Consider the following 23,468-nt stretch of genomic DNA (forward strand, 5'->3'; position numbering starts at 1 on the left):
CTTTGCATTATCAAGTTGTACCGTACGATCCACACACTTTTCTTGATGCTTCCAAAAAAAAAATATAGACCAAAATTCTTCTTATTGTTATGTAATAACTAGAAATCTATTAGCAATGTATAGAAAGAATGGGAGAATGGGAGAATAAATTTCTTATTGATGTTGAGTATATCATATCAAATACAAAGGACCTATATATATAGGTCATATTATTAATACAAGAGTACATGAAGAGACGGTAGTTAAGAACGTGGAGAGTCATCATAAATAATTTCTTTATAACACTCCCCCTTGACTATCCACATGATAAATGAAAATAATCTATAAACTTTTAATATGCTTGGTTATCAACTTGATACACTTGGAGATGTTGCCTCGTTAAAAACCTTGCCAGGAAAACCCAGTGGGACAAAACCTCAGCCAAGGGAAAAAGAGTGCAACACGTATCGTCTCCCCTGATACTTCTAGATCATGTACGTTGCCTCATTAAAAACCTTACTAAGAAAACCCAATAGGATAAAACTTAGTGAAGGGAAAAAGAGTGCAACTTGTATAATACTCCCCCTCATTTGAACATGTATAATTCAAGTGACTAGTGCCCATTTTTCTTGAAATTTGCTCAAAGTTTTGTAGTCAATGATTTGCCGCTTGATCCCTTAATGTGCAATTCTTTATGTTCGCAATGTTGTATATCTTCATATGAGCCTTCTAATGCCTCTTATTTTAAATAAATATCATAAGATCCACAACTGTGATTTGTTAGATTCCCTGCATTTACAAAACTAACCAAACTTGTTTTGATAGGTTAGTAAAATATAAATTCATATCTTACATACCTTAGATGTATTGAAATAGATGTTTTCCCATTTCAATATTTCATCGTTTAACACATGCTATATCAAATCAATAAATTCAATAAAGATATATAAAATCATGAATAAATAGCAATAAATACTAATGCACAATTGCACTTAAAGATGGTACCTCTAGACCAAAAATTTCAATTTCTTTCATATGAAGCTATAACAACTATTTTATATATCAAGTAATTGAACAACCTTTAACGTAGTTAAAGGATAAACTTCGTCCATGGTAAAACGCGTAAACCTCTAATAGATATAGTTTGATTGATTACACATATACTCGAACTGCAGGTCGAGCAATAATTACAATGTGTTAAGGTCATTCAAAAATTCTCCCTCTAAAAGCTTGACAGTTTCTCTCGATGGTGCCTAGACATCATCACTGTAAACTGCGATTATATTGAACTTTTAGAAGAGGACTTTTGATAAAGATGGATGATATTATCAAACTCATATTGCTCTTTATCAGAATACCTCATGAGTTGTACAACACTCAATCCAACTATTTTATCGATACTATCTTTTTAAGTTTATAAAGATACATTCATGAGGTTTTGAAATCAATGCTTCAGACATTTACAATCATTCACTTACTTCTTTCCACTTTGAAAAACAATGTATGTGCATACACTCTTTAGGAGTTCTGTTACATAAACCTCCTTATTGATTTCTATATCATATGCAAGGATGTCTTGAACACTTGCTTCATTTGTATAATACATATTGTACCATAATTATACACTGTACATTGAGATACCATAGTCACCAAGTACAGGTATTCTATGTATGTTTATTGGTGCACAAGAATTACATCCATAAGATGTTTCCACTTAACCTTATAAGCACTTAAATGCTTTAGGATACTCATCAGGAGTTCCAATTATATTCAACGTATTCAAATATGAATCTGTATACAACGATCATATCGTTCTCGAGAACTTATTTTACATTTATTTAATAAATTAAATCCTTGAGGGACTTTCATGTAAACTTTTAGTATCCAGCGATTCATAACTTTCATAAGACACATATCAATTCTCTCTTTATATTACCAGACTAATTAAATCCACCACCGGAGAATGCGTCTCCTCATAATCAGTTATAGGTCTTTGCGAAAATACTTGTGCCACCAATTTTGCCTTATATCAATTTATTTAATTTTTCAGACGATTCGCATAAAAGACCCATTTGTATGGACTGTTGGTCCAGAAACTTTCCATCTTATTAGAGAATTCAACTCTGCCCTATTTGTGTCTTTCCATTTTGGCCAATCATTTATATGTTTTCATTCATAGGTATATCTTAAATCTTGATCCTCGTCACTTCATCATTTCAAGCGCTATATTATATACAAAAGTATAACGACGTCGATTTTATTTCGATTCCATACATATTTTAGACATGATATAACTTATCGAGATCTCTTTATTTTCAGGTACCCGAGGTTCTTCTTGAACCATCATGTCTATTGTCTCTTCAGGAGATCTTATTTCTATAACCTCGACTTGACCATATTAATTACTTGCTCCAATTTTCGAGGAATTTTATTATTGGAATCGGCTAGTCTACCACGCTTCAGGCGTGCAATAGACTCACTACAAAATATGTGGTTGTCCTCTTGGGACACAAATATAACTGGAGCATAAACAGTTGATGATTTACTTAGTCACTCTATTTAGGTCAGTGAACTTGTCTGGTAATTTGTTCTTTAATATTGGTAAATGAATTATACTTTAAACTTCTAGTTATAGTTTATAATCTGAGGATCAATATGACATGATAATTCATTTCACTTTTCACTTTCCAACTGCTTGTTATCTCCCCCTAATGTTGGGAACATTTATTCACTAAAGTGAAAATCAATGAGCCATAAACAAATTTCTCACTAATGGCTTTAAGTATTCAATCTACGATTATTTATACCCAACATATTCTCAGACTTTTTAGAAGTCCCATCTTTGTGCGGTGTGGTGGATGAGTTTCAATATATGTCGCACAACCCAAAATCTTTGATGAGACATCTTTGGTTCCTGACCAAAAACCAACTGTATGGGGAGAACTATAACTTATTGGCTTGATGTAAATTGATGGTACTATATATAAAATTACATGTACCTAAATGAACTTTTGCTCCTCTCATGATCATTGGCTTTGTAACCAATAGTAATATAGATTAATATGCTTGCTATCACTATAGCTAAGCCACAATCACACAAGCTTCAGGTTGTGGATTTGATAACCATTTAGACGATGCATCGATTTCAGTATACTAAATGGTATTATGTCGGGATACACATATTCCCTTATTATTTCCAGAATATTTAAGGATCTAAACCATACTTTAGTTGGTATATCATTAACTTCCCTTGAGAGCAAATATTACATGTCTAAGTACCATGAAGAATCTTCTAGTTCTTTGATATTTTTTACATCATCTAGACTCGGTATGGTCTAACTGGTCATGCCAATCATTAAATGCTTATGAACCATAAACTTCGGGTTTGTGATCATCATATATGCTTTTAGTTGCGCTCGTGTTTGTTCAATATACCAATAGAAAATACAAGAGAATAACAATTATTATTTCAATCATTCATATTATAACATGTTTTCCATATTTTATTCTCGTATTATAATCACTCCCTTATATTGCCACTTTTTTGTGGTCGATTTCAATATAAACATGGTTGCGGATCATTACAGTTTCCTCATTTACCATGATCATAACCTTTATAATGATCGTTTTATAGTCATCGCAATATAAACATGGTTGATCTCATTACATGAGCATCATTCCTCAATTACCATGATCACGATCTTTGCACCAATTATTATATCATCACATTTTATTCAAGGAATAATCATACAACATTCATGGTGGTATCCTTACAATTTCCTTAGTTATTACATGATTGTGACCTTTCACTGATCGTTATATCATTACATTCACTTTAGGGAATGGATAGCTCCACACAACTTTTATTCTTGTAATAACCTTGAATATTCTTTATTAATGTTGCTACTTTATGAGCATATGATCATATATTTATTACTTGCAATATGTTGTAGGTGCACATTGTTTGTATACTAAACGTATAAAATATGAGACAACATTGTATTAGCAACTCAAACTTTCAACACTTTATTCTCATATGATCACTCCCTTTATTCGCCTCTTTTGGTGGTCTATCTCGTTATTAACACGACCATCATTACGCTTTTTTTGTAATCGATTTCATTATTAATTTGATCATTATATGAAATCATTTCGAACTTTTCATTTGATATTGCTACTTCAAGAGTATATCTCAGGTGTGACCAATGGAAAACTTTATCTTTTTTTTCCTAATGTTCTCTTTTCTTGCCATCAATTGAGAAGTAGTTAAGTCGTATAAGATTAATCAATCATATATCTTACGACCTTTATAATGAGATACAGGGAGTATGACACTTTGGATGTCACATGTAAGCGTATTTATACTTTTCATGATATTGATAATAAACCACAAGTTTGGTTTAGTTGTTCAATCGTGTCACCAGTAAAGCGAGCAAGTTATGATAAAACTTCATAACCCGCTTTCATCACTTACAACTTACAAATATATATGATTTATGTTCTATGTTATCATATCATAAATATGTATTATCCTATCACAATATAAACAATCACAAGTATATCATACACCAAAATGTCTCTATAAGGCTTCAATAGTAATTTTTTTAATCAAATAAACTCCTTTGAGAGGTATCCAGAAAGTCTTAACATTAACTTAATATGCCCCATTAAATGATTTCAAATAAACTCCTTTGAGAGGTATCTAGAAAGTCTTAACATTAACTTAATATGTATTTTTACTAGCTACTAATTTGTAGCAATTATTTGTCATAAGTGGGAGTAAAAATAATCATATAACGCACCAAAGCATAGACCTATCATATATTGCATTTATAGTAAAATGACTATGAACACTTACATTATATATCAAATATACGTATTACACATTCTCAGAATTGAATGTACATGAATATATAAAATATTATAGCATATTTTTCAAGGTATAATAATTCTTTTCATTTAGGAATTACGAAAAATTGTTAAATAGGATTACACATACAACTATACAAACAAACAAGAACAAACAAGAATAAGTAGCAACTATTATTTTAGAAAAGAAATCTATGTAAATACACTATAGGTCATTAGATATCCTGACTTACATATAGAAGCAATATCACTTTAAGATATAATTATCAAGGGCGTGAAGTCATGAAGTTTCAGTACACAAACTTAAACGAGATAAATTGTAAACTAATCATCAAATACAAGATCTAAACTTAAGAGCATGAAATCTCAGATCCAAAATAAATTTAACATCAGAGCATAGAAAACATACGGATGTGTTAACTGGCTGGAAACTTACTGTTGAACATCCTTTTATGCTTGGGAAGTTGAACCAAATATAGCATATAAAACTTACCGATGCATAGTATCTCTTTTAGTATATAAAAGAAAAGCAATATATTACTTTGTTTTGAGAGACCTTCTCAAATCCCATAGATCTTACGCAATAAAACTTTAGAATAATTAATCATCATAAGTATGTATGTGGTAACATCGGCCAATGTAAAGTATGCAATTTCTACATGATAACATAACTTTACATTATATTATTATAATGTGGCAAATAATAATCTTTCGATAATAAAACAATTAAAAAATTAAACAATTAGGCTATTATACATGTACCCATTAAACAATTGTGTTGTTATACATCTACTCACATTGAACTTTTAATTACAATAATACTAATAATATTAATTATGAATAAAGATAACATGAGATAACATCTTAATAAGACCACTTCCGTTACTATACTTCTATAATAATAATAATAATAAATAATGTAAACTTAACTTATTATAAGTTTTAATAAACCCTTTTATTAATTCAACTAATTAAGTAATGATTACTTAATTAGTTGATATTAATTTGTCGTTCAGAAAAAAAATTAAGCAATGATTAAAAAGAATAAAGAAACATAAATTCAAATGAATAACATTTTGTAATGAGGTTAATAAGAATTAATTTCAAAATTAATACTTTTCAATTTCATTTGATTGAATTTAAGTTATATTATTATTACTAAATTAAAATAAATTCCAAAAGAAAAATAGTAAGAAAGTGGACTAGAGATAATGTGCTTCAAAGAGTATACCAAATGAATTATAATTTTTCAAGGGTCGAAACATCTACGATGTATATTAAAATTAGTACCTGTCACACCCCCAAAATCCACCTGCGGAGTATCACCGCTTGGGAGCGTGACTGACCAGGATCAAGCCACCAATCATATTGAACATGTAATTAATAAATAAAAGTAAATGCCATTCAATCACCAATATGAAAGGTGTCCCAAAACATAAGTATGTTATCACTGTTTAGCGGAAGCGTAAAAATAAAACCCAACATAAATAAGTACGAAATGTCATAAGTGTTTAATGAAACGATCACGATCCAAGTCCACAACGACCAGCTCCTCCCTGTGCAAGCTCCATGTATCTAACGACCTGCAAGGCATGTAACAGAGGATCAACAACTAGTTGAGCGAGTTCACAGTTTATAGTTCAGTAATTGTAATAGTATAGTAAGCCTTGTATTCGTTCATTAAGTCATGTATCGTAATAGTTCGTATCGCGGCCCTCTAGGCATGTATGCGAAGATTAAGGAAAGTTCTCAAGTATTCTAGACTAGGTATGTTTGTATCGCGGCCACCCTGGCATGTATGCGAAGTTTAGAGTATAGTTCGCGGCCTTCCTAGGCATGTGTGCGAAGATTAGTCATAATATCGCGGCCAACCCTGGCGTGTGTGCGAAGATCAGTTCAATTTAGTACCATTAGTCTAGTTGTATCTTATCAATAACCCTTCCTCACCTGAGGACCATATAACTAAGTTCCATGTGCTAGGTAAACACAAATAAATAATCCAACCCATTCCCACCCTGGGAACCCATGCCTTGTCTGTGTGAACTCACCTCGGTTTGCTCGGTATGTTTTATTACTTGTTTCACATGTGTCAACCAGGTCCTAATACGGTTATCACATAAATATCAGTTTCACACACGCGAAAATCACACAGTCATCATATCTCATACTTTACGCACACATATCAGGCAATTAGTACACATGCAAGTACATATACCAAATCTCGTTCAAGTTTCATATTGACACTTAGCATTCAATTCGCCGTTCACAGAATGTACGATCCATTACTTGTGTGCGGTTTAGTTTAAGTCCTTCACATTGGGCTTATAAGCCCATTCGTATGGTATGCAACCCATCCCGTATGTAAAACCCAAACTAGTGTGTAACTAAGCAACAAATGGTGGTAATCAGTTACAACCGGGCCACAAAACTAGGAAATTAAATACACATGTTGGTTTGTTCGATCAAGTGAATCAGTTAGCATCCAAACATATCAATTATTCTATTTATTTGATCAATGTGACCCTAAAATTAATTAAATCATTTATATCAGTTTCTCATATGCTATTCATGTGACAACACTATTTCAAGAGCACAAACATCTAGCATCATAACTGGTTACACGACGAAATAGCATATTTCGTCGCATGTCCTCTTGGCGATACACTAAGGCGACGAAACACTACATGTTTCGTCGGGTTTGCATATGACAAAACATCACCCATTTCGTCAAGGCCACCGGTTTCGTCGGAGAAGGGAGTTTCGCCGCATTGGATAACAGTTACCATTTTTCAATCATATTACAGAACATCATATAAATCGAGGATCATGAGTCGGGCACCCTACCAATTATTAATCTTGTAAAACAGTTGTCATCAACACAATCGAATCCTATCAATTTGGTCCAAATCTGTTTTCAACGAAATTCGCAATTCATCATAGCATCATCTAATATTCTTTATTCCCTAGACTTTCAATGAAAACCTCATTATAATATCTATATGGTTTGATTAGATCAAGAAACACATGGCCGCCATTTTTATTCTTGGTTATCACTTTGTCAGACCACTCTCATTTATGGGTAGATCAATTGTATTGGACCACCAAAGGCTGCTCATAATCGGTTGCTTGGACTTGTTGACTTTAGTGCACACTTTAATTGGACCAAATAACATTAGTGGTAATTTCACTCAATTACAAGGTCAGCCAATTCAAAATAACAAAAGGCACACAACAATATCAACCAACACACATATATATATATATATATTCGTATATACACAACACACTCATCGGATCAATATTCATAACAACACATAACACCTTCAGTTGCGTAATCATGAACATGTAAATGAAACGGAAATAGGACACTAACCCTACTAACGAACAAGACGAATCTCTGATAGTTAAATCACGCAAGGAAAGGGGGTTGCGACTAGGCTGGCTCTCCTTCTTGTTGCCGCCGACTTCCAGGGGTGTTTAGGGTTTGATGTGTTTTTTTTTTACAAATAGCAAAGCAGTACGCCTATAAGCTTGCGTCCGTGCCTTCCAGTATACAGGTTGGGGTTAATTTAGGCTAAGGGAGGCTGGCCCAAAAACAGGATTGAGGTGTGAGGTCACACGGTTTTTTTTTTTTTTTTTTTTTTTTTTTTTTTTTTTTTTTTTTTTTTTTTTTTTTTTTTTTTACAGTTCCAATCACTAATGTGTGGCTAATATAAATGCATATAATATAAATTTTATCATGTAATTTCATAACTATTAAATTAGTAATTCAATATAATTCAACAAGTTTACAAGTTTATGTGATGTGATCATTATAACGACGTGTAATAGAATATAAGTACTAGGACATGAATAGTAACGATACAAGTCTGTCACGAAGACAATGCTAACCTTGAAAATTCGGGTTGTCACATTATCCCCAACTTAAAAGAAATTTCGTCCCGAAATTTAGCATGCGGTTACTGAGGAAGCTAGGTAAGTTGTATCGTTTACTGGTTTTCCTGGGGTGTCACATCATCCCCCCGTTGATTTGGAATTTCGTCCCGAAATTCCGCAGTAGTAGCTTCAGTCTCAGTAGTGGTTGCATTGGCTCCGAATAACTGGGGGTACTTTTCTGTCATCTGGTCTTCGCGTTCCCAGGTGTACTCTGGGCCACGTTTGGAGTTCCAACGAACTCGGACAAGAGGGATTCTCTTGTGTTTGAGGACCTTAACATCCCGGTCCGTGATTTCTACAGGTTCCTCGACGAAGTGCAACTGCTCGTCGATAGTGAGTTCCTTAAAAGGAACTATGAGGGTCTCATCTGACAGGCACTTCTTCAGATTCGACACGTGGAATACATTGTGAACTGCACCGAGTTCAGCTGGTAGGTTTAGTCTGTAGGCCACTTTGCCTATTCTTTCAGTGATTTCGAACGGTCCAACATACCGTGGATTGAGCTTGCCTCGTTTACCAAATCGAACCACACCCTTCCAGGGTGAAACTTTGAGTAAAACCCGGTCCCCGACCTGAAATTCCAATGGCTTCCTACGCTTATCCGCGTAGCTTTTCTGGCGATCACAAGCTGCCGCCATGCGTTGTCGTATTTGTGCTATTCGTTCAGTAGCATCAACTACCATTTCTGGTCCTGTAATCTGACTATCCCCCACCTCTGCCCAACAGAGAGGTGACCGGCATTTACGCCCGTACAATGCCTTGAATGGAGCGGCTTGTATGCTGGTGTGGTAACTGTTATTATACGAAAACTCCACTAACTGAAGATACTTTTCCCAGCTGTTGCCGAAATCAATAACACATGCCCGAAGCATGTCTTCTAGGGTTTGAATCGTGCGCTCAGACTGCCCATCCGTCTGAGGGTGATAAGCTATGCTCATGTCTAATCGAGAGCCAAAAGCTTTGTGCATTGCTTGCCATAGTTCTGAAGTGAATCGTGCATCCCGATCCGAAATAATAGAGGTTGGCACTCCGTGCCTCGAAACAATTTCTTTCAAGTAGACGTCTGCTAAGGTAGAGAACTTATCCGTTTCTTTGATAGCCAAGAAATGAGCAGACTTCGTGAGTCGATCTACGATCACCCAAATAGTATCACTCCCACGCTGGGATCTAGGCAGGCCAGTAACAAAATCCATGGAAATTTCTTCCCATTTCCACTGTGGTATCTTGGGTTGCTGAAGTAAGCCTGAGGGTTTCTGGTACTCTGTCTTGACTCTCGCACAAGTCAAACATTTGCCGACGTAAGTTGCAATGTGGGCCTTCATGCTAGGCCACCAGTATGTAGTTCTGATGTCGTGATACATTTTATCCGAACCTGGATGTACCGAGTAGCGAGACTTATGAGCTTCATCCATCACAAGTTCCCGTAAACCGCCATATAGTGGGACCCAGATACGTCCTGTTACATAGTAGGCGCCGTCTTCCTTCTGTTCTAATCGTTGCCTTGAGCCGCGTAAGGCTTCAGCCCTGACGTTTTCTGGTTTCAATGCTTCCACCTGAGCATCTCGTATCTGTGCAGGAAGATCAGACTGAATAGTGAGCTGCAAAGCTCGTACACGCCTAGGTAAAGTGTCTTTTCGACTGAGAGCGTCGGCCACAACATTGGCTTTGCCTGGATGGTACTTGATGGCGCATTCGTAATCATTAAGTAATTCAACCCATCGTCGTTGACGCATGTTCAATTCCTTCTGCTTGAAGATATGCTCGAGACTCCTGTGATCGGTGTAAATAGTGCACTTGGTACCGTACAAGTAGTGTCGCCATATCTTAAGCGCGAAAACAACAGCTCCCAGCTCTAAATCGTGCGTCATGTAGTTCCGTTCGTGAACCTTGAGTTGACGAGGAGCGTAGGCAATAACTTTATCCCGTTGCATCAATACACAACCAAGCCCCTGTATAGATGCGTCACAATAGACCACAAAATCATTCGTGCCTTCTGGCAATGAGAGAATAGGTGCGCTGCATAGTCTATCCTTCAGGTACTGAAAAGCGGTTTCCTGAGAATCTCCCCAACGGTAAGTAACACCTTTCTGTGTCAACATTGTAAGCGGCTGTGCGATCTTTGAAAAGTCTTTAATGAAGCGTCTGTAATACCCCGCCAAACCCAAGAATTGGCGTATTTCCGTTGGTGTACGCGGTGCAGGCCAGTTCCTGATCGAATCTACCTTGGATGGATCGACATGAATCCCGTCCCTGTTCACCACGTGGCCTAAGAAGTGGACTTCACGAAGCCAGAAGTCGCATTTTGAAAACTTGGCGTACAGTTGTTCCTTTCGAAGAAGTTCCAAGATAAGACGTAAGTGCTGCTCGTGTTCCTCCTGACTCTTGGAGTAGATCAGAATGTCGTCGATGAAAATGATGACGAACTTGTCAAGATAGGGTTTGCACACCCTGTTCATAAGATCCATGAAAACTGCAGGCGCGTTCGTAAGCCCGAATGGCATGACTAGAAACTCGTAGTGACCGTAACGAGTTCTGAATGCTGTCTTGGAGACGTCCTCCCCGCGACTCTCAGCTGATGATACCCTGATCTCAGATCAATCTTGGAGTAGTAGCTAGACCCTTGCAACTGGTCGAATAAGTTGTCGCTACGAGGAAAAGGATACCGGTTCTTCATGGTGACCTTGTTTTCACAAATAACACTGGAGCTCCCCAAGGCGAAGAGGCAGGCCGGATAAATCCCTTATCCAAGAGTTCTTGTAGCTGCGTCGATAGTTCTTCCAATTTTGGTGGAGCTAAGCGATACGGTGCGCGAGTTATGGGTGCTGCCCAGAACTATAAGAATGAGGTCGATAGAGAACGCTTGACCAGCGAGGATAAGATTACAACCCTGAACTATGTGTGTGGCCTCTAGACTTTTACCATTAGCTAACTCTACGACATGTTTGGTGTTTAGGGGAGTTGGTGCACGTTTTAACATTTGGCTAACATTCAAAGACACATAACTTGTATCCGCACCCGAATCAAACAATACAGTAACATAAAAGTCGTCAAGAAGAAACTTACCCATGACCACGTTGGGATCATTTCTCGCTTCTCCCTGCCCCAGCACAAATACACGACCCCTTGCTTCGTTGCCGTTGTTGTTCCCACCATTGTTGTTGTTGTTGCCATTTCCTTGATTGTTGTTATTGTTGCGATTCTGGTTCTGGTTCAACTGGGGGCAATCACGCTTGAAATGACCTTCAGCCCCACACTGAAAACATCCCCTGCTGCCCCGCTGTTGCTGCTGCTGCGGGTTCTGTGGAGCTGGTGGTGGGTGTTGCTGATTCTGATTTGCAGGCCGCGAACTCCTGCAGTCTTTAGCTTCATGCCCTATCTTGAGACATCTCTGACAACGCTCCTTACGACATCGTCCACTGTGGTGCATTTTGCACCTGTTACATAGTGGGTGAATTCCCTGATATCCACCCTGCCCCTGATTGCCTGAAGAGTGCGGACTGGGACTCTGATAACTGTCAGTCTTTCGCTGCTGAACCTGTGACTGAACTGAAGCTGATCTCTTGCTGGAATCCCCATCCCATTTTCTTTTGTTGTCACTGGGAGTAACAGAAGCAGTAACAGCAGTAGTGGTAGCACTGATGCGTTTTGGCAGCTTGTTCTGTTCCACTGCCTGATCCGTAATACGATGAGCAAGGCGCTGAATAGCTTGGATGTTATCAAGATTTGCCGACGTCACATGGCTCTGGATCTCTGGTGCTAATCCCTTGAGGTACAACTCAATGCGCTTGATAGGAGGTTCTACCATAGTTGGGCACAACACAGCCAGCTCGGAGGTTCTACCATAGTTGGGCACAACACAGCCAGCTCGTTCGACCGTTTAGTATAAGCTTCGATCTCTGACCTAACCATTTTCAAATGATACAGCTCGTCTTTCAACTTGTGAATGTCTTCACGTGTGCAGTATTCACGTTTAATCAATTCCTTGAAGTCATTCCAAGGGGTGGCGTTAGCAGCTGCCAACCCTAGGATCTGCACTTGCGCGTTCCACCAAGTTAACGCGATCCCCTCTAAAGTACCAGTGGCATACTTGACCCTGCGAGCCTCAGGGCATTCACACATTTCAAATACTGATTCTAGCTTCTCAAACCAATGGAGGAGTCCCACTGCCCCCTCGGTGCCACTGAATGTGCTTGGACGACAGTCCATGAAGTTCTTGAAGGTACACACAGGTTGCTGAACGTGTTGACCTAATGTGTAAGAACAGAATGAGGTTAAACATAAGAGTTGGTTAGGAACGTAGGATCTAAAGATCCTAGGATGAGTTACGACTGCAGGGTATACCTCCTGCGTTTGCAGCTGCAAGTGCCGCAGCAACTTGTTCATTGATAAGAGCCGTCAACTGGGCTTGTGTCAAATTGATACGTCCGGCCATTGATCTTCACATCAAAGGCAACATAAGTGAGAACGGTTCGGGAATAGTGCGATGACAGAAGAGTGTAAACACACAAGTGTTCTCAAGCAATAACAAGTAGTGAGCAATGTAACCTAAGCATACCACGAGCAAAGTTCTATGTAATTCTAGCAAGTAGGCAATAAACATAAACCTTATTACCTAGGATGTTGAGTCTTGCACGTGGAGCGAAGCGTCGTTGTGGATCGTTGAGAGCACTGTTCTGGTTATAGTCTGGTTTTAATAAAAACGTTTTCCCATATTAAAACCAAGTTCTCTATAACCAATGGCTCTGATACCAATCTGTCACACCCCCAAAATCCACCTGCGGAGTATTACCGCTTGGGAGCGTGACTGACCAGGATCAAGCCACCAATCATATTGAACATGTAATTAATAAATAAAAGTAAATGCCATTCAATCACCAATATGAAAGGTGTCCCAAAACATAAGTATGTTATCACTGTTTAGCGGAAGCGTAAAAATAAAACCCAACATAAATAAGTACGAAATGTCATAAGTGTTTAATGAAACGATCACGATCCAAGTCCACAACGACCAGCTCCTCCCTGTGCAAGCTCCATGTATCTAACGACCTGCAAGGCATGTAACAGAGGATCAACAACTAGTTGAGCGAGTTCACAGTTTATAGTGCAGTAATTGTAATAGTATAGTAAGCCTTGTATTCGTTCATTAAGTCATGTATCGTAATAGTTCGTATCGCGACCCTCTAGGCATGTATGCGAAGATTAAGGAAAGTTCTCAAGTATTCTAGACTAGGTATGTTTGTATCGCGGCCACCCTGGCATGTATGCGAAGTTTAGAGTATAGTTCGCGGCCTTCCTAGGCATGTGTGCGAAGATTAGTCATAATATCGCGGCCAACCCTGGCGTGTGTGCGAAGATCAGTTCAATTTAGTACCATTAGTCTAGTTGTATCTTATCAATAACCCTTCCTCACCCGAGGACCATATAACTAAGTTCCATGTGCTAGGTAAACACAAATAAATAATCCAACCCATTCCCACCCTGGGAACCCATGCCTTGTCTGTGTGAACTCACCTCGGTTTGCTCGGTATGTTTTATTACTTGTTCCACATGTGTCAACGAGGTCCTAATACGGTTATCACATAAATATCAGTTTCACACACGCGAAAATCACACAGTCATCATATCTCATACTTTACGCACACATATCAGGCAATTAGTACACATGCAAGTACATATACCAAATCTCGTTCAAGTTTCATATTGACACTTAGCATTCAATTCGCCGTTCACAGAATGTACGATCCATTACTTGTGTGCGGTTTAGTTTAAGTCCTTCACATTGGGCTTATAAGCCCATTCGTATGGTATGCAACCCATCCCGTATGTAAAACCCAAACTAGTGTGTAACTAAGCAACAAATGGTGGTAATCAGTTACAACCGGGCCACAAAACTAGGAAATTAAATACACATGTTGGTTTGTTCGATCAAGTGAATCAGTTAGCATCCAAACATATCAATTATTCTATTTATTTGATCAATGTGACCCTAAAATTAATTAAATCATTTATATCAGTTTCTCATATGCTATTCATGTGATAACACTATTTCAAGAGCACAAACATCTAGCATCATAACTGGTTACACGACGAAATAGCATATTTCGTCGCATGTCCTCTTGGCGATACACTAAGGCGACGAAACACTACATGTTTCGTCGGGTTTGCATATGACAAAACATCACCCATTTCGTCAAGGCCACCGGTTTCGTCGGAGAAGGGAGTTTCGCCGCATTGGATAACAGTTACCATTCTTTCAATCATATTACAGAACATCATATAAATCGAGGATCATGAGTCGGGCACCCTACCAATTATTAATCTTGTAAAACAGTTGTCATCAACACAATCGAATCCTATCAATTTGGTCCAAATCTGTTTTCAACGAAATTCGCAATTCATCATAGCATCATCTAATATTCTTTATTCCCTAGACTTTCAATGAAAACCTCATTATAATATCTATATGGTTTGATTAGATCAAGAAACACATGGCCGCCATTTTTATTCTTGGTTATCACTTTGTCAGACCACTCTCATTTATGGGTAGATCAATTGTATTGGACCACCAAAGGCTGCTCATAATTGGTTGCTTGGACTTGTTGACTTTAGTGCACACTTTAATTGGACCAAATAACATTAGTGGTAATTTCACTCAATTACAAGGTCAGCCAATTCAAAATAACAAAAGGCACACAACAATATCAACCAACACACATATATATATATATATATATATATATATATATATATATATTCGTATATACACAACACACTCATCGGATCAATATTCATAACAACACATAACACCTTCAGTTGCGTAATCATGAACATGTAAATGAAACGGAAATAGGACACTAACCCTACTAACGAACAAGACGAATCTCTGATAGTTAAATCACGCAAGGAAAGGGGGTTGCGACTAGGCTGGCTCTCCTTCTTGTTGCCGCCGACTTCCAGGGGTGTTTAGGGTTTGATGTGTTTTTTTTTTTTTACAAATAGCAAAGCAGTACGCCTATAAGCTTGCGTCCGTGCCTTCCAGTATACAGGTTGGGGTTAATTTAAGCTTAGGGAGGCTGGCCCAAAAACAGGATTGAGGTGTGAAGTCACACGGTTTTTTTTTTTTTTACAGTTCCAATCACTAATGTGTGGCTAATATAAATGCATATAATATAAATTTTATCATGTAATTTCATAACTATTAAATCAGTAATTCAATATAATTCAACAAGTTTACAAGTTTATGTGATGTGATCATTATAACGACGTGTAATAGAATATAAGTACTAGGACATGAATAGTAACGATACAAGTCTGTCACGAAGACAATGCTAACCTTGAAAATTCGGGTTGTCACAGTACCACATTCACATGTAACAACTTTCAAGAAAATATGGTTCCAGGTAATCTTCCACAATCTCATATTCAGATTTGAATACCAAACCTAATAAGTTAGCATTGATAGAACATTTTAGAAGAAAAGGAAATCGAATCATACCTTGATCCTTGTTCATGTGAGATCACTTTGACTTACGATAACATGATCCAACTTTAAAAGCATTCATGCTGATAACGTGTTATATAATAACTAGAAATCTATTAGCAATGTATAGAAAAAATGGGAGAATGGGAGAATAAATTTCTTATTGATGTTGAGTATATCATATCAAATACAAAGGACCTATATATATAGGTCATGTTATTAATACAAGAGTACATGAAGAGACGGTAGTTAAGAACGTGGAGAGTCATCATAAATAATTTCTTTATAACACTTAAAACAATCGTTAAAACGAAAGTTAAATTGCAGGCGTATACTAAAATTTGAGAAGTATATGATCAGTATATCAATGTAGATTTATAAATTAACTAAATTCGAATGTAAATTTTGATTACATTTACTTGTATCATATTGTTTGTTAACTGTTTATGAGTAGGACCAAACCAACTCTTATAAATCCAACCCTTTCTGCATCGAGCCATGCAATATACTAATTGTTGGTCAGTTCTGTTTTAGGCATAATGGAAAACATGAACAACATACCTGATTGCAGCAGTACAGGCCAGCAGAGAATCCAGATGAAGACGCAACAATAGTGTTTGACATGATTGTCAGCTTGGTCTGGTTCCTCCTTAGGGTGCAATCTAATGATGGTGATGATGAAAACCGATAAAGGGTAAACGGTTGAGGAGAGGAGGCGATTTGATGTTATGATAATTAGGTTATGTGTGTTAACCTTAGAACCTCTACATAAGTTTCCTTATATATGCACCCAAGAGGAAACCCTAATTAGTTAATAATGGTAATAAAGCCCATCAACAATTACCAACTAATTATTTAATAGGTTGTTATATATTTTGATCTACATAATGTAAATGATTATAATTGCTACTAGATTAATTATTACATCATAATATATTTAAATATTTAATCTTACACTAATAGTATATGTGTACTGCGTAGTTGCATCCATGACTCGGAAGAAGCTAAGTCAGCTAGCACTTGTGGTAAGTTCCATATCAACTATGTGCCTTTAATGAACACGAAACATCATTAGAAAGGTGGTATAATCTCATCTAGCACATGAAAGCGTAGATGGTATACCACGTTTGATGTCGGTGATACTACGTCATGCTATCCCCCCGGTTGAATGCCACTAATAAATGTTAGTAGTATTGAACTTGTAATAAATTTTGTAGAAAAATTTTGCTAGGTAATGAATGTATGTGTGTGTATAACCACTCTTCTTAATCATCAACCTTGTGCTACCTGCATGAAACTTAACTCTTCTTGCGTATATATATGCCGGGCGATAACAATAATGGGTTGTAATTATTCCCATAAGCATAATAAAATCCAAGTTGTGACTCCTTTTCACAGAGCACATAAAGTAATTAACAGTTATGTTATTCATCATGGGATCCTATTAGCCTAAGATACTTATGTTTCCTGGTACTAAAAATTTAAAACACCTTGAGAGCATTTTTTTTCAAAATGTGTCATGAAAAGAAATTGAGGCTTGAAACCATCAGTCTAATAGTTATGTGGACCGTGGGAACAAAGTCATGAGAAGGCCTTTGAGAATTAGTGATATGAAAGCTAGATGAATCAGCTGCTATATCACATCCTCAAATTCGTTTTCAATCTTATAAACGTGTTAATATCTCATTCAACTTATTTTCCTCATTATATATGATTATGATGTGGCGTTTAACCTTTCAATATGTGACCCAAAGAGAGCACATATTACACTTAACAAAACCACTTTGTTCTTCAAAATCAATGAAATGAAAGGATGATCTTAAAGTTAAAGATCAAAAACACCAACACCAAAGTAAGCATCAAATACGGCCCAAAGATATATTATCTAAACAATCAGTAATAAAGTAATGGTCAACAACACATCATGGTCATGATTCAAAACCATCCCTACATATGTAAATATCAAAACGCAGAATATTTACGAACGGTTAACAGCAATTTGTTAAACTCTATTTTTTTACCGATAGCTTTCACTCCCTTGTCCCCACCGATAGATTCCAAAATCCAACGCATCAGACAATCTCTAAACCCGCAAACCTTTGGAGGACTGTATGGATATTAACAAGTGAGGTAAAGAATGTATCTATAAAGTTAGCTGATAAAAAAGTGTACCTTCTTCCTTTATGAAGCTAATTGCTTTTCCTTCATGAGGTAAGGCCATTAACAACGAAGAAAAAGAAGGCGACACGATCTGAATATTGGTACGACCTTGATCTTCTTGTGCAAGTAGTCTCTCATATGTAAACTATACGGATCATCTATGTTAGAATAAGTCCATTCATCAAATATAGATTTGGAGCTTCAATATCTATTTTCTCAAATGGGGTGTTATACTTAATCGAAACACTTCGAAGATGTTGATGATGCCCATAAACACAAAATGTTTTGAGACCATGACAATAGAAGACCCAAAGTATTTGGAGAAGAGGGCAACTAGTGGTAAGATACGTGATCACTTCATCATCTATATGGATGTTTTCGAGTTTCAACCGAGTCAAAGACTTAAACTTGAGAGCATCAACCATGAAGGAAGAAGGCAAGTCACAACCATGTATGATCAAAGATGTTAACGCAGAAACAGATAAGAGTATGTTAGGCAAACGATACTTAGCAGAAGAAGCAGAAGGGGATTCTGATAAGTTAACGACATTAATCACCAAATCATACACGCCATTCTGAAGAAGTAATTCAAGGCATCTGTTAACAATATCCAATTCTGCAGGCTCCCTGAGATCTGTAATGAGCCTTAATGTGTATGCAGTGAGATTTTGGTTGCAAAATCTAGAGGTGGTATACTCAACATACTTGAAAAAATTGTTTCGAGATTTAAATTTATAAATAGTGAAATCTAAAAGGGGGAAAGAGGCAGTTAGACGAAACCATGTCTTAGACAAGACACTCATTCGAACAAGCTCTGCAGGAGGGCAATAACAGAGTATGCGAGGAACAATAGATTCAGGAAGCTGCGAAATCAGGTCCATCTCTTCAATTTCAGTAGCTAGGGTTTCTAACAAAATAAAAACAATAATACCCAGCTTGAAACAAAATCATCAGATTGGAGTAAAAAACCAAATTTAATTACATTTTGGGGTGGGGAAATTACCTTATACGGACGATAGCTGAGTAGGAAGAAACGAATGGTGGCTGCAGCAGAAGCAGAAAATTTATATATTTTTAAAGTCAAAGGTCGGTGTATTTTTCATATTTGGCCCTTCTTTTTTCCGTTCTTTTACTGTCATGGCACTTTACATTTCCTTTTCTTTCGAATTTCTATATTCCAATTATTATCGCTTGACAAGTACCATTACTAAACTAACATATGTTAGTTATTTTAATATTTTTCTTATTTTAATTATTTAGGTTTATTCTATAACCTTACAAATTCAAAGGGGATGTACAGTAGTATTAGTTTTTTATTTATTTTTATTTTTTTTTTACATTTTGACTTTTTCTTTTTTGTCTTTATTATTTCTCTTTAAACTTTTACCCCTTAACTTTCAATGTTAACAATTTCAACCTCTTAACTTTCTACAAATTTTGTAATCAAGTTTTACGTATTTATTTTTATGTACACGTTTCTATAAATTTAAATTGATTTACGTTTAGACGTATACTTTTCCCGTTAATAAGTTGGGTCAAATATAATATATTCCTTATGCTTATTATTATGTACATTTTATGTTTGTTTATGTTTTGATGTAAAATGAGCCGGTTAAAATATAATATGTTTTCATGCTTATTTTTATGTACGTGTTCAAATGGTCTACGTTTTGACGAAATTTTGTTCGGAAACACGTCGAGTAAAATATAATACGTTTTCATTTAATGCTATAAATTCGAGTCACTCTACGTTTCGACACGTCACAACACGCCGTAACTATTTTCTTACGTGTTTATTTTTATGCACATATCGGTATAAATTTAAGTTGGTTTATGATTCGACGTAAATTTTCTTTAGAAATATGTGTCAAATATAATTCGTTTTCATGCTTATTTTTATGTATGTTTTCAGTTGGTCTACACTTTAACGCAAATTCCAATTAGCAAATTATGTGGATAGTGCTTTTATCCTATTAACTTTTTTGTTTCTTTCTTGATTTTTTTCTGGACTTTATTATTTTTATTTTTTAGTTTTCTTATGTTTAGTGTTTTAGTTTTACGTTTGTTTTCATTAAAGCTATATTTAAGATAACATTTACGTTTCCATTTACAATTAATTTAAAATCAATTCGTCCTGGTGTCCAATTGAAATTTATTTTTATGGTTTTTGGTCGATGTAAAACATGTGTCGATATCCTTTTGAGCATATTTCTTTCGATTGGTATACTGAACCAAAATAGATATCAACCGAAACCCCGCAGCGTAGCGCGGGTATTCCTTCTAGTTTTACACAAATGCTAACAACTTTCTTTAGTTATTTTCATAGTATGTTTATTTTAATTAATAGTGATTAAATCTACATATATATTTTCATACAGTCCGTATATGCCCATTGCGATGTGTTCATTTATATCAATATATTTTTTTTAAAGTTGAGTCTGTCTATATTTTGCCGTGAACATTTTATGAAAAAGAGTCTGGTCAAATATAATACGGTTTCGTTTAAAAAATCTTTTTTTTGCACATATATTTATGTACGTGTAGGTATAAATTTGAGTTGGTCTATGTTTTGATGTAAACATTTTTGAAAAACAAGTCAGGTCAAATATAATACGTTTCCATACTTATTTATTTTTGTTTTAAAAAAATGTACGTGTTGGTATAAATTTGAGTTGGTCTATGTTTTGATTTAAACCCTTTTGAAAAACAAGTCAGGTGAAACATAATACGTTTCCGTGCTTATTTATTTTTGTTTTAAAAAGGTCTAATTAAGCCCTTTTGATTACACGTGTTAGTTTTTCCTTTATACCCGTTACATTTTTTATGTATGAGTCGGGTCACATATAATACATTATGATTGTACGATATAAGTTCGATTTACTCTACATTTTGATCCGATCGCAACGCTTATATATGTTACATTGAGTTCAATCGGATACGCATGAACGTGCGTCAACATTTGGTTAGTGCGTCAGATAACGTTTAGACTAATCTATTCGATGTTTGTAATGTATCCGCGCTGCAACGCGCGCGTGCCTGATTACTAGTGGGTGATTAAAAAGATATTACAGCTTAAAAAAAGATATTACAGCTTAGCCCTTGTACTTTACTATTTCACATTACTAGCTCAAACTACTTCTAGTTGTTTGTAACACTCTTTAATTGATTTGAGCTATCCTTAAGTTCTGTGGTTCAAATAAAAACAATATTCTGGCTTTGCGGTACTGTATCCCTGCTGATTTAGACTAATTTGACCGAGGGTAGTGTTGTTTCCAAAAGAGGGACATGCCACTATAACTAAGGTAATCTATTAAAAAAACTCAAAATGCGGAAAGTATCAAAGGATACGTAAATGAGAAGTCGGAACCAAATGATTCCATCTTGTCTACTGTTTCTTTTTATTATTTAAGTTTCTTTCTTTATTTTTAATTACTAAACATTTTTTTCCTAAAAAATTGATTAGATTAAACGTTGACGATATTCCGGTATTAAAAGGTCTTGTATCTTTGAACGACCTCGGTATCTTACCATCACTATACTACGTCAATGATGGGTGCACTTGCCCTAGCGTTTTGTAGAGAGTTATTGTGTTATATCGTGTTTTATAAATTTAAAGCTTAATAAAAAAGAGTAAAAGTGCTTAAAAATATAATAAAAATTATACCCACGCTCGCACACGTCAAGTTTTTGGCGTCTTTGCCCGGGACACGAGAATTTTAAGAAAGTTTAAAATCGAAGGCCTAATCCTTTTTAATCTTCTTTATTTTTCTTTTTATGTTTTTTCTTCTTTTTCTGCATTTTTTCTACTTTCTGCAGATTCAGCACGAGGTCGTGCATGATCAAACAAGGGACCGTGCCTCATTCCCGTAACATAAAACTTTGTTTTCTGCCAGAAAGAAGCTGCAGCATGGGGTCGTGTGACACCCACACGAGGCCGTGTACATCAACAGTTTCTAGAAAACAGGACTGTTTGATCCCGACGGTCAAAACCTCGTCCGACGAATATGGATGTTAATGATTATTTTTACCCCGTCACTCTTATGGTGAATGGTTCCAATTATGTGGTGGATTCCATCAAGATTTAGAATGTCACATTCTAAATTTTGATCCTCACTACATAGACCCATCGTTTTCCTGTGACGATCACCTTAAGATGGGCAGGAGTAAAAATAATAACTGCCATTCATCTGAATGCCATCAACCATCTTTTCTAACGAACATAACTTCGGACGATCTATGTAAAATAGAAAAGAAATTCTCCAAAAACTCAAAGAAATAAAATCCAAGATGAAGGCATGATATCCATCAATGGATAATAAAGAATGGGAAAAATCAAAAAGCGATTCGATGGAAACACATTCAGAAAAAGACAACGCCAAGCTCATCGCATCTACCTCAAACCCTTGTGACAATGAAGGCGATAGTCGTCCCTGTATCGACCACACAATAAATGACTCCTCAGCGGCTCGAGCCAACGACTTTATAGACCAGAGCGAGTCGACTCACACCTTCTTTAACAAGAGCTCGGAAAAGGCAAATAAAGGTTGGTTCCACCCACCTACTCATAGCTTAGGTTTCTTCCTTTACGATAACCTCTTGCTTTTCCGTATCCCACACAAGAGCCTAAGGTTCATACGACACTTCGGTGTTGTCCCAACCAGTAAGGAACCCCTTGATAATAAAATAATTGATGTGCGTAAAATGCAACATATAAATTACATCAAACAAGGCCTAAAATCAACCATTTTCGGTACTAATGTTGGAAAAAACATGTTTCTTTGTTTACTTTTAATTTACAGGATCAAAAGAGCTTAAACGAACAAAAGGAACAAATTAATAGTATAAACCAACATAAATACAAAGAAGAAGGATTGACACGACTCGCCAAGCCCCCATCCACATCCAAACCAACAAAAATAACAAAAACAGAAGCTTAGGCATGGGGCCGTGCCCAGTCAAGATTCCCTACAGAAAAAGACAACAGCAAAAGACAAACCAACACGGGGTTGTGCCAACTCAACATGGGTCGTGATCAATGTCACAC

General features: G+C 36.3%; 1 long non-coding RNA gene across 2 annotated transcripts; it reads right to left on the bottom strand.

The window, feature by feature from the left end:
* Nucleotides 1-15,979: 15,979 nt before the first annotated feature.
* On the bottom strand, nt 15,980-19,467 carry LOC110922751. Of its 2 annotated transcripts, none has more exons than XR_002583455.2 (3): nt 18,437-19,467; nt 17,387-18,371; nt 15,980-17,313 (listed from the first exon to the last, which is right to left on the bottom strand). It is a non-coding gene; the product is annotated as an uncharacterized LOC110922751 (long non-coding RNA). The 2 variants fall into 2 exon arrangements; XR_002583454.2 differs by lacking the exon at nt 15,980-17,313 and having other exon boundaries at nt 18,118-18,371; nt 18,437-19,331; nt 19,428-19,467.
* Nucleotides 19,468-23,468: the final 4,001 nt, after the last annotated feature.

The sequence above is a fragment of the Helianthus annuus genome, chromosome 7, assembly GCF_002127325.2.
Source record: "Helianthus annuus cultivar XRQ/B chromosome 7, HanXRQr2.0-SUNRISE, whole genome shotgun sequence".
In the NCBI taxonomy this organism is placed as follows: domain Eukaryota; kingdom Viridiplantae; phylum Streptophyta; class Magnoliopsida; order Asterales; family Asteraceae; genus Helianthus; species Helianthus annuus.